The sequence below is a fragment of the Notechis scutatus genome, chromosome Z (assembly GCF_049901735.1).
Source record: "Notechis scutatus isolate UNSWTSFEM ecotype Mainland chromosome Z, rNotScu1.2, whole genome shotgun sequence".
In the NCBI taxonomy this organism is placed as follows: Eukaryota; Metazoa; Chordata; class Lepidosauria; order Squamata; family Elapidae; genus Notechis; species Notechis scutatus.
This window is the reverse complement of record NC_142025.1, coordinates 103,369,955-103,381,644: the sequence shown is the minus strand read 5'-3', so window position 1 is coordinate 103,381,644 and position 11,690 is coordinate 103,369,955.

The following is an 11,690-nucleotide window of genomic DNA, read 5'->3' as shown; positions in this document are numbered from 1 at the left end:
CAAGTTTGGTGCAGTTAACCTTGAGTTTGGATCTATTGTGTGCTCTTGTATTGTTATGATTGAAGCTGAAGTATTCATTTGCAGGTAGGACATTGCAATGTATGATTTTATATACTATATTTAGATCAGACCGGAGGCGGCGTAGTTCTAGGTTTTCTAGGTCTAGAGTTTCAAGTCTGGTGGCATAAGGTATTCTGCAATGAGTAGAGGAGCAGAGAACTCTTCTTGTGAATATTTCTGGACTTTTTCAATTGTGTTAATATCAGATACCTGATATGGGTTCCAGACTGATGAGCTGTATTCAAATATAGGTCTAGCAAATGTTTTGTATGCTCTAGTTAGTAGTGTGATATTACCAAAGAAGCTACGTAGGATTAGATTAACAACTCTTAATGCATTTTTGGCTATGTAGTTACAGTGGGCTCTAGCACTCAGATCATTTGAGATGAGTACTCCAAGGTCCTTGACAAAGTTTGGATCCTCAACAAGGTCTTGACTATTTAGCTTGTATTTTATTTTCTGATTTTTTTCTGCCAATATGTAACATAGGGAATGCTAAAAGAAAGGGAGAATAATCAAAAGGAAAAGAGTTATAGAGTAAGATCTAGTTGATCAAAAATGATGTGGGCTACTTACACTAAAACCTCTGAGGAAGTAGGTGGCTGGAGGATGAGGCATTTCCACACTTTCATCTTGAAATTACTTGGGAAGTTTGATGTTCAGATGATGAGATTTTAAAAAAATGCATCGTGTTTGGAAGCAGTGTGAATGTGCAAAGAGGTAGACTTACTTTAATTTCTCATTTATGAGATACAATTTTAATTGATTTTTAAGAATATTGATCCCAAAGGTTAAAAACAAAGCCGTCTGCCCACATTTGAACAGATCATATAACAAACTATATTCCAAACAAATTGTGTTGGCAAAGCATGGGATAATAGGATTATAATATCTAAAATAAATAACTATTTTGTTGCATGGGAAAAAAATAACAGGATGTGCCAATTTCAAATATTTTGTTTAGCTATGAACTAAATCTGCCTCTGGTGAATTCAGTTCCTTTGAAAGTTTTCTACTCCCAATGGTACACAATTTATACTGTCCCATCAATACCCAACATAGTAGTTAGCAAAAACAAAAAACAAAACCATCAGATGGGACCTCAAAATGCCTTCAGGATTTCACATAGTTTTAGAAAAAAATTCAGAACTGAACTCTAAATTTCAGATCTTGGGAAAACTGCATTCTGAAAGGTAATGAAGACCCTTTAGAGTTCAACTGTAGACTTACAGTTGAAAAGATATGGACTATCTTTTTTAATATGCCATCACGTCAGTACATCTTACCACAGCCTTTCACTTTTAAACTCAATTTAGTCTCAGATGAAAAGTATATGGCTACTCCTTGCTCTTGTGTCTTCTGAAATTAGATTTAATATTTCTTAAATATTTATTTGGAAGACTTATTCCTGGATTTTTGCCCTGGTCAGACAGAAGCAGCAAAAAATGAAAGTACAAAGATTGTCATTTTTTTCTGTCTGACCAGATTTTTTCACATTGGTTTATTCTGTGCCTCTATTTGTTCTATTCATTCCACTTATGACTGAAGAAAGTAACAATAATAATACTTTATTTGCGGTCACAGACCAAAACACAAGTAGAACAAAAGAAGAACATGGGAAAATTAGTCATGAACAATTGGTCACCAAAAACTTGACTAAGGGGAATTACAGCGTTCTCCTCTGATGGTTACAGCTCTTTTAAAAAATTTGGAAACCTGAGAAGTGATGTATGAGGAGCCATCCCCTAGACAATATAAGAACAAATTACTAACATTGGGTCTAGAAGGGTCTGTTTCAAAGAGAGACAGTAACTTAGATCTGCCTGTGTTATACATAGGGCAATATAAAAGGACATGCTCCACAGTTTCAACCTCAGCTCTGTCACAGGGGCATAGCCGCTCGTTCATCGGGAGCCTCTTAAATCACCCATCCAGTAGTGCTGAGGGCAAAACATTAAAGCGAGCTAGGGAGAAAGCTCTTCTATACTTGGGAATGGTTAGAGTGTAAAAATAGGAAACCATCCTCAGTCCGTAATTATTAAATTGGCTGAAGATCAGAGAGGAGCAAGTTTTGTTAGCTCTGGCTCGTAGATATTGCAAGTCAATGTCCACAAGCCGTTGGACTACCCTAAATTGGGTGTCCTTAAGGTCATAATCTCCCAGGGCATCCCCCGTAAAACCTAGCAGATGTAATTTCTTCATCAGCTCCCTCTCCCAATGAGAAATATGAGAGTTAGCCAATGCCAGGGAGAGGTAGCTACCAGGAACTGCCAGAAAGAGCACCCGAAACCACCATTTAAAGGTGTTAATCTACGCCATACATTCGACTGATCAAGTGCCCAGTTTCAGGTACATCAGAGCAAAACCAACACAAGGAGGAAGACCCAGAAGTTTTCTAAAAAAGACAGCCTGGGTTCTTTCAATACAGTCCTTGAAGCCCCGTATCCATATGGGAATTCCGTAAAGAGTTTGAGCCAAAGTTTTGGCTTTGTAAATACGCAGAGCAGAAGGAATAAACTGGCCTCCTTGGGTATAAAAAAAATCTTTAAAAATCTGCTGGTGACTACAGGAGGCCGAATTCAGCACCTGGGTTCGATGTCTAGTCCAAGCACCGGTGTTCTGAAATTGAATACCTAAATACTTAAAATGGAAAACTTGCTTAACAGCATTACCATTGATAGCCCAGTTATACAATTTCTGGGCTCTAGAGAACACCAATACTTTGGATTTGTCATAATTAATGGACAAGTGGTTCTCAGAATAGTAAGAGCCAAATGCAGAAAGTAATCTTTTCAGACTTGGCCTTGACAATGAAAGGAGGGCTGCATCGTCAGCATAAAGGAGAAGCGGGATCTATTCGTAGTTGATAGCTTTGGGGTATGGGACTCAATACGTCCAATGTGAAAGGCCAAGTCAGATAAGAATAAATTAAACAAAAGAGGAGCCAGAACACAACCCTGCCTTATTCCGTTCTTAATCGGGATAGAATTTGAAAGTTCTCCCTGCAAACCACACCTGACCTGACTAGAGGTCTGGTTGTACAAGGATCTAATTAGGAACAGAAGACGTCTATCAATAGAACTTTTGAGCAGTTTTGACCACAACAGTCCCCTAGGGACTGAATCAAATGCTGACTTTAGGTCAATAAAAGCAGTAAAAAGTTTGCCACCTGGTATGGTAGTATATTTATCGACCAGGTGCACTAAGACAAAGCAGTGGTCCAGTGTGGCACAGCCCGCTTTAAACCCAATCTGTTCAGCACCAATAATATTAGACTCCTCAACCCAAGTGAGGAGTCTACGTTGGAGATATTTAACATACAGTTTTCCAATGATGGAGAGCAGGCTTATGGGCCGATAGTCGGCTGGGTTATTCCTATTTCCTCATTTAAAAACTGGAACAATAATTGCTAAGCTCCAGGAGGTAGGGATCCTGCCAGAGGTATTGATATGCGTAAAGAGTCTTGCTAAGAGAGGAATCCACCACTCGGGATTGGATTTTAGCAAATCAGGGGGTATAGCTTCAGGGCCAGGGGCTTTGCCTGACTTGAGTTCAGAGATAAGCTCAGTAATCTCAGCATGAGTCACGGGTTGCCAGTCAGGAACTGCAGGAGGCAGCTGTGGCCCAAGCACAGTCGAACTTGTTGACGCCTGGAAAATTGCAAGAAATGGTTTTCCCAATCTCTGTTGGAAATACAGCAGAGAGGGAGTTCTTGATGACCCAGCAAGGAGCTGGCAACAATTTGCCAAAATAATCAAGTGTTCTTCTGCTGAATGGAGAGAAGTAGATCCCACTTCTCTCTCTCTCTTTAGCTTTCTTTTTCTTAGCAATTAGTCCTTTATATTCCCGCTTCAAGCGATAGTAGTCCTCTGGTAGGCATTTATCCCCTTGATTATGATAGAGCAGGTAAACCCGATTAATCTGGTTCCTGAGGATCAGACACTCTTTGTCAAACCAAGAATTACTTCTTGAATGATATGGACCACTCGGCCTACGGATGGCTCCTAGCTCCCTTTGAACACTATTAATTAGTGATTCAAAGGCCGAGATTGTCCCTGGGCCACTACTTGTTAGGGCCTGATTGTATAGGCTAAGACACTCCAGAGATAATAAAAAGGAGTGGAACTTTCTTTCAGTATTAAAAGACCATTTGATCCTCCTTGTATACGAGGCCACATAGGGATCTAATATCTGGGAACCCCTAGGGAGATGTATATTTGAGGAAAGCCCAATGATTGTAACCAGGGGTAAGGCAGTCCACATAGAAAGCATGGACTGCCTTTCTAAGAAGCTGGGATGCCAGCACAAAATCAATAACATTACTCCCATGTGAGGAACTAAAAGTAAACTCACCAGCTAGATCACCTAGGGTACTCCCATTAAGAATTATCTTATTGTGTTGGGCTGCTAAAAGAGCTAACTGAATGCCAGCAAAATTTATTAATTCATCCTTAGAATGTCTGGCTGAAATCAGGTGTCCTATGGCCTGGAGGGTTTCTTGGGAGTAGACTGCCTCAATTGATGGGGGAACTTGGAGTCCCAATCGGGCATTAAAGTCACCCCCTATAAGGATGTATAGCGCTGGGAATTTAGTTTCCATACAAGTAATGTAATTCTCCAGCATGCCCCACTGAGCCTTAGTATCAGCTTGCCTCATCGTCAGGGGAAGATAAACGTTGAACACGAACAGTTTGCTGCGTCCTCTCTTAATTAGGAGTGCCATAGCTAAAGAGCCACAGGGGGGGCAGCTCCACTGTCTCCACTTTCAAGGAAGTAGAGACCAAGCAAGCTAGACCACCCTTAGGCCTTCCTGTTGTAGATTGTCTGTTGGCAGCCAAGGAAATGACTGCAAACCTTGTAAGGGATATCTTATTGCATGCCCAGGTCTCCTGAAGCAGGACCACATCAAATGAGTGAATATAGTTGGTGAATTCTGTAGTACCACACCTTCTCCCCCAGCCTGCTATGTTCCACGAAAGGCACTTAAGTGTGCAGGTTTTTTTTTTTTTTTTTGCCAGATTTAATAGTCATTCTGTGTGATTAATTTTTCCCAGAGCGCCCTTCGGATCCGAAAAGATACACCCATTGTTAAGTGGCAGGGTCATCCTCTTATGAGGCAAAGGCAGGGAAGGAGGGAGGGAAGGCGAGCCTTGTTCATGGGGCTGTAGGGCTCTAAGTGCACTCCAGTTCGTACTTGTGGTGTTAATTGGTTGCTGAAGAAAGTATTGATCTTGGAGATATTATTTTTACTATTTATATCATTATTTTTAAATTATGTTGAACTTTGTGTGTGTGTGTGTGTGTGTGTGTGTGTGTGTGTATTATAGCTTTTAAGTGTAGGTGTTTCTGCATACATCTGTCAGGATTAGGCACAGAACAGAATAACAGAGTCAGAAGGAACCTTGGTCCTAATCCAATCCTCTCCTCTAGCAGGAGATCCAGAGGTGGTATTAGGCAGGTTCTGAGCCGTTCTGGAGAACCGGTAGCGGAAATTTTCAGTAGTTTGGAGAACCAGCAAATCCCACCTCTGACTGGCCCCACCCCCATCTATTCTCTGCCTCCTGAGTCCCAGCTGATCGGCTGGGTCTTCTTTTGTTGCCCTGCACAGGAGAACAGAGATTTTGTAGTATCCTTCCCCTACCATGCCCACCAAGCCATGCCCACCAGGCCACGCCCACAGAACCAGTAGTAAAAAAATTTTTGAATCCCACCACTGCGGAGATCCTATACCATTTCAGACAAATGGCTGTCTAGTCTCTTCTTAAAAGCCCCTAGTGATGGAGCACCCACAACTTTTGAAGACAAGCGATTTCAATAGTTAATTGTTCTCACAGTCAGGAAATTTCTTAGTTCTAGGTTGGTCCTCTCTTTTATTTGTTTCCATCCATTATTTCTTGTCTTGCTTCTGGTGCTTTGGAAAATACATTGACCCCCCTCTTCTTTGTGACAGCCTCTCAGATATTGAAACACTGCTATCACACCACTGCAGTCTTTCTTTTCACTAGATAGATTTACCCAATTCCTTCAACTCAATCAAAAAATTCAAAAAAATAAAAAAATGATTGACTTTTGTCTCAACATACATCCACACAAAAATTATCATAACGATGGGATCCCCAATTATAACTTCAAAAAAGGCAACTATGATCTTATAGACAATGATCTCTCAGCCCTTGATTGGCAATTTCTATTCACTGGATGCAATACTGCTGAAGACCATTACAACATATTTTTACTTGAAATCAAAAGAGTCATCAAACAAATTACCCATAACAATAAGGAAGCTTCAATCCAAAAAGAAATCACTTTAGCAGAAAAACAAATCTGGTCACGTTGCCAACTTCAAAAGCTGATACAAAAATTTAGTCACCAGATAAAAACTGAATGCACCAATTCCACCCATGCTTTCTACAATTTTGTAAACAACAAACTAAAAGACTCAAGGTCCATCCCACCCCTGAAAGAATCTAATGGTAAAGACTGCAACAATGACACCATTACAGCCAACCTCTTAAACACATTCTTTGGCTCGGTATTTGTAAACAGCAATGGATCATGCCCAGTATTTCCAAGTCGAACCACAGACAACTACAATGATCTAATACATATCGATTTTACAGAAGACAATGTTGAAAAAGCACTACGGAATCTAAAACCATCTCTATCTATTGGACTGGATGGAATATGTGCCTACTTCTTTAAAAAGCTATCCACTGCCATAGCCGAACCTCTAAGCATAATATTTGAAACATCTTTCAGGATCAGCTTCTTGCCAAACCTATTCTCACTTGCCACGGTCATCCCCATCTTCAAAAAGGGAGACCCCAGCCTAGTTGAAAATTACAGACCAATCTCTTTATGCTGCATCACCTGTAAAGTCATGGAATCAATTATTAACCAATCCATTATCCTCCACTTAGAGACAAACAACCTACTCTCTAATAAACAATTTGGCTTCAGAAAAATCTGCAACTCTTACACTGCAAAAACATATGGACTACACAACTCGATCAGGGCAAAACAATAGATGCAATTTATATAGACTTTACAGGCCTTTGATTCAGTGGTACACGACAAACTACTCCTAAAACTATAATCTTATGGTATCTCTGGACACCTGCATAACTGGATAGAAGCATTCCTCTCAAACAGACAACAAATGATCAAAATTGGGAGCATCCTATCAAATTCTGTACCTGTCAACAGTGGTATCCCCCAAGGCAGTGTTCTAGGACCAACTCTCTTCATACTCTACATAAATGACCTCTGTGATCATATTAAGAGCAACTGCATTCTTTTCGCTGATGATGTAAAACTATTCAACACACCAACAATACTGCTACCCTTCAAAAAGACCTTGACTATATATCAGAATGGTCAAACAAATGGCAACTTCAAATCTCAATAAATAAATGCTCTGTCTTACATATTGGCAAAAAAAAAATCAGGAAATAAAATACAAGCTCAATAGTCAAGACCTTGTTGATGACCCAAGCTCTGTAAAGGACCTTGGAGTACTCATCTCTAATGATCTAAGTGCTAGAGCCCACTGTAACTACATAGTCAAAAAGGCATTAAGAGTTGTTAACCTAATCCTGCATAGCTTTTCTGTGGTAAAATCACACTACTAACTAGAGCATACAAAACATCTGCTAGACCAATACTTGAATACAGCTCATCAGTCTGGAACCCGCACATGTATCTGATATTAACACAGTTGAGAAAGTCCAGAAATATTTCACAAGAATAATTCTCCACTCCTTGCTGCAGAATACCTTATGCCACCAGACTTGAAATTCCAGATCTAGACAACCTAGAACTACGCCGCCTTCGGTCTGATCTTAGTACATAAAATTATATATTGCAATGTCCTACCTGCAAATGAATACTTCAGCTTCATCTATAACAATACAAGAGCACACAATAGATACAAACTCAAGGTAAACTGCACCAAACTTGATTGCAGGAAATACGACTTCAGCAACAGAGTGGTCAATGTCTGGAATACTCTACCTGACTCTGTGGTTTCTTCCCCAAACCCTGAAAACTTTAACCTTAGACTGTCTACTATTGACCTCACCCCTTTACTAAGAGGTCTGTAGGGGGCGTGCATAAGCGCACCAACATGCCTACTGTCCCTGTCCTATTTTTTTTTTCCTTATATGTATCCATTTCATGTATTCATAACCATGTTTATATTTATGCCTGTTATCTAATAATCGCTTGACAAAATAAATAAATAAACAAACAAATAAATAAATAAATATAAATAAATAGATAAATAAATAAATAAATAAATAAACTGTTCTTCGTATGTTTTAGACTCCAGTTCCTAACTGTCTCAATGTCTTTTTTATATTGTGGCAACCAAGTGTGGCCTTACCAAGGTATTATAAAGTGGTCGTAACATTTCACGTGATCTTAAGTCTATCCCTCTGTTAATGCGGCCTAGGATTGCATTGGCTTTTTGGCAACTACTGCACATTGCTGGCACATATTTAAGTGACTGCCCACTAGGACTCCAAGATCTGTCTCACAAAGTTTCACCTAATCTGTACTTGTACATTTAATTTTTCTTGCCTAATTGTAAAACCTTATTTTTCTCAATACTGAACTTCATTTTATTAGAGAGGGCCCAGTGTTCAAATCTGTTGAGATCCATCTGGATCTTGAACATATCTTCTGGGGTGTTAGCTATTCCTACCAGCTCAGTGTTGTCTGAAAATTTGATGAGTTCCTCTTCTATTCTCAACCCATCTATTCTATTCTCTATACAGAACATTCTATTCTCTATATCAGGGGTTGCCAACCTTTTGGACCTCAGGGACCACCAAACTCATAATTTTAGATCCCAGGGACCACTAACCTGTTCTGTGGGTGTGGCCTAATTTGTGGGTGCGGCTTGGTGGCCATGTGACTGGCTGGGCATGGCTTGTATGTAAATATTATATTTATATAAATATTGAATTTTTTATTAAAAAAGAGCAACTTTTACCCAAAATCAGGCAAAGTAGGCAGGCAGGTTGAGTTGCTCACAGAATCACAGATTCATTCAGAGATCTATCTATCTGCCATTGGCTAGCTCAGTCTGTCACATAAAATTTGCTTGCAAGCAAACTCATAAAATTTGCTAGCAAGCAAACTCACAAAATTAACTCACAACACACCATGCATGTAAATATTGAATTTTTAATTTTTTTAAAAAAGAGCAACTTTTACCCAAAATCAGGCAAAACAGGCAGATTGAGTTGCTCACAGAATCATTGAGTGATCTATCTATCTGCCATCGGCTAGCTTAGTCTCTCAAATTTACTTGCCGTGAGTCTGCACTGAATTTGCTTGCAAGCAAACCTTCAGTCCTAAGGGAGGTTCGGCTGTGCTTAGCTAGAAAGCAAGAAATCCAACCATTTCCTGCTTCCTAGCTAATCTAAATCTCCCGGCACAGCAGAACAGCTGATGGTCGGAAAAAGGAAAAATAGCAATTTAGCAGGCAAGTATACCGGGTAAGGAGTGAGTGGGCGGGGAGGGTTCCCACAGGCCATGTCTCTATCCATGGTCACCAGAATTTGAACTATACTCAAAGAAAATTTTAATAGATTTTTCTTCTTTCATTTAAAAAATACCTCAAAGAGCATTAGGTGGTATTCTTACTTTTTATGGCTTTATCAGTTTCTTGCAAGTACAGGTATTCCTCAACTTACAGCCATTCATTTAATGACTGTTCAGTTACAATGGCACTGAAAAGGTTACTTATAATCATCAAAACTGGGTATGACTCATTTAACAATTGCTTTGCTTAACAACAATAATTCTGGTCCAATGTGGTTATATGTCAAGGATTACCTGGATCTAATCCTCTAAAAGTCAGAATTCAATTTAGCATAGTACTTTTACACAACTGTAATATTTTTCCTTATTAATGAATTAATCCCTGGGATTGATGTGGGCTGTTTTATCAATTTAATAAGCAGATAAATCCCAATCCACACTATCCCTGCCAAATTCAATGCTGAATTTGAATATCAAAGCTTATTGTAAGACATCCATGATATTCCTGCATTCTGATTCATACAAAACCTATTTTTAAAAAGCTACTGTGATACAAATAAATCTATAAAGAGGCAGCATGCTAAAATTGTGATACAGAGGAGCAGAAACTCAACAGCCCAAATGCCTGCTTTGGTTGTAGCAACTATTCAAGTCTTTCTGTAAGATCCCATGAATGAGGCATAACTCCTCCCCCTTTGCCATCCATACTAAGGGAGAAGTCTATAAAGGGCACCCAACTGGTTCAACCAATTTGGGAAGGACAGAAGAGATGACTCATGCAGCTGCTGGGCAGGGAGCAGTCTTCATTCTGGCTTGGATTTTTTTCCTCTGATGCAAGATGAGATTTCAATATCTAGGTGGTAAACCCAGGGCAGAGCAGAATTCTACTGTCTTCTTTGGTCTAGGAAGTGAGGTTTAGAATATAAATGAAAGCAAGGGGTGTGGTGCTGGACATCCAAATGCTTAAGTTGTCATTTTCAAGTGATGCAACTTCCACTGAACCAGCTCAGACTTCTTGTTTGCCATGATCTTTCTTGGGGTGGGAGCCGTGCTGATGAAAGCAGGAAAATTTACAGAATGAAGGAGGGGAAGGTGTTTTAGTTAAACAGCCTATTCAGAACCTGAATAAGCTATTCAGAACCTGAAGTCTGTCAAACCAAATTGGTAAATGATATTTTTGATTCTTCCTGCCATACTGCACTACATCCTAAGCTGTTGGAGGTCTCCCATACTGCATCCATCTGTTTCTTAAGCCAACTTCAGAAATTCCTGTGCAGATTGCAATGAGTTGGCAGTGGGGCTGGGCTGGTGCTCAACCTGTTCTAAAAAGCTACCAGAAGACCTGATTGGTCATTCCCCTGCTTCTTTCCCATTCCCTCTCTGCACGGAAGTCAATCCTATCTTGTTTAGTCCTGTATGGAAAAGCTACCAAAGCCTGCTGTTTTCTTTTTAGGAATTATTATTCCTCCTCGCAATCTCCATGCTTTTCTTTTGCTTTTCTAGATCTTCACAAACGCTTCTTTACACCTCTTTCTCACATATTTTGGACTCTATAACAAACCTTTTTTTTATATATTTTTTCCCTTATGGTACCATGGTACTATGATAACTAAAGCGGTAGGAACAGGTTGTTCTTTCACTTTGGTAGGTCCACGAAAAATGTGGAACAAAGAAGAACTGATAGGTCAGTTTAATAAAAATAGGGTAGAAATGTTCCCAACTTAAAACTTACAGACATTAACAAACATAAAATAAAGGCAATGGGAAAGCAAGGGAAGCAGGCTTTGTTACTAAACCTGAACAGAAATGGAAACAGTGCTTATAGGGAGAAGTAAGGACTGAGTAGAGCCTGAGCTTCTAGGGCTCTGGATAGGACTCAGTGGGTCATCATTACATCAGTCACAATATATTATTCCAAACAAAACAAAAAAGAAACTCTTGGCCAGAAGAAAACATATAGCCAGATTGCCCAAGCAAAGGAAGGAAGGAAGCAGGCCAGGCCATGCAGATAATCAGAACCGTTGTTATTCTAGAATGGAACAAGTTCATGATGTCACAAGGTATGCTGAAGGACTTAAGAT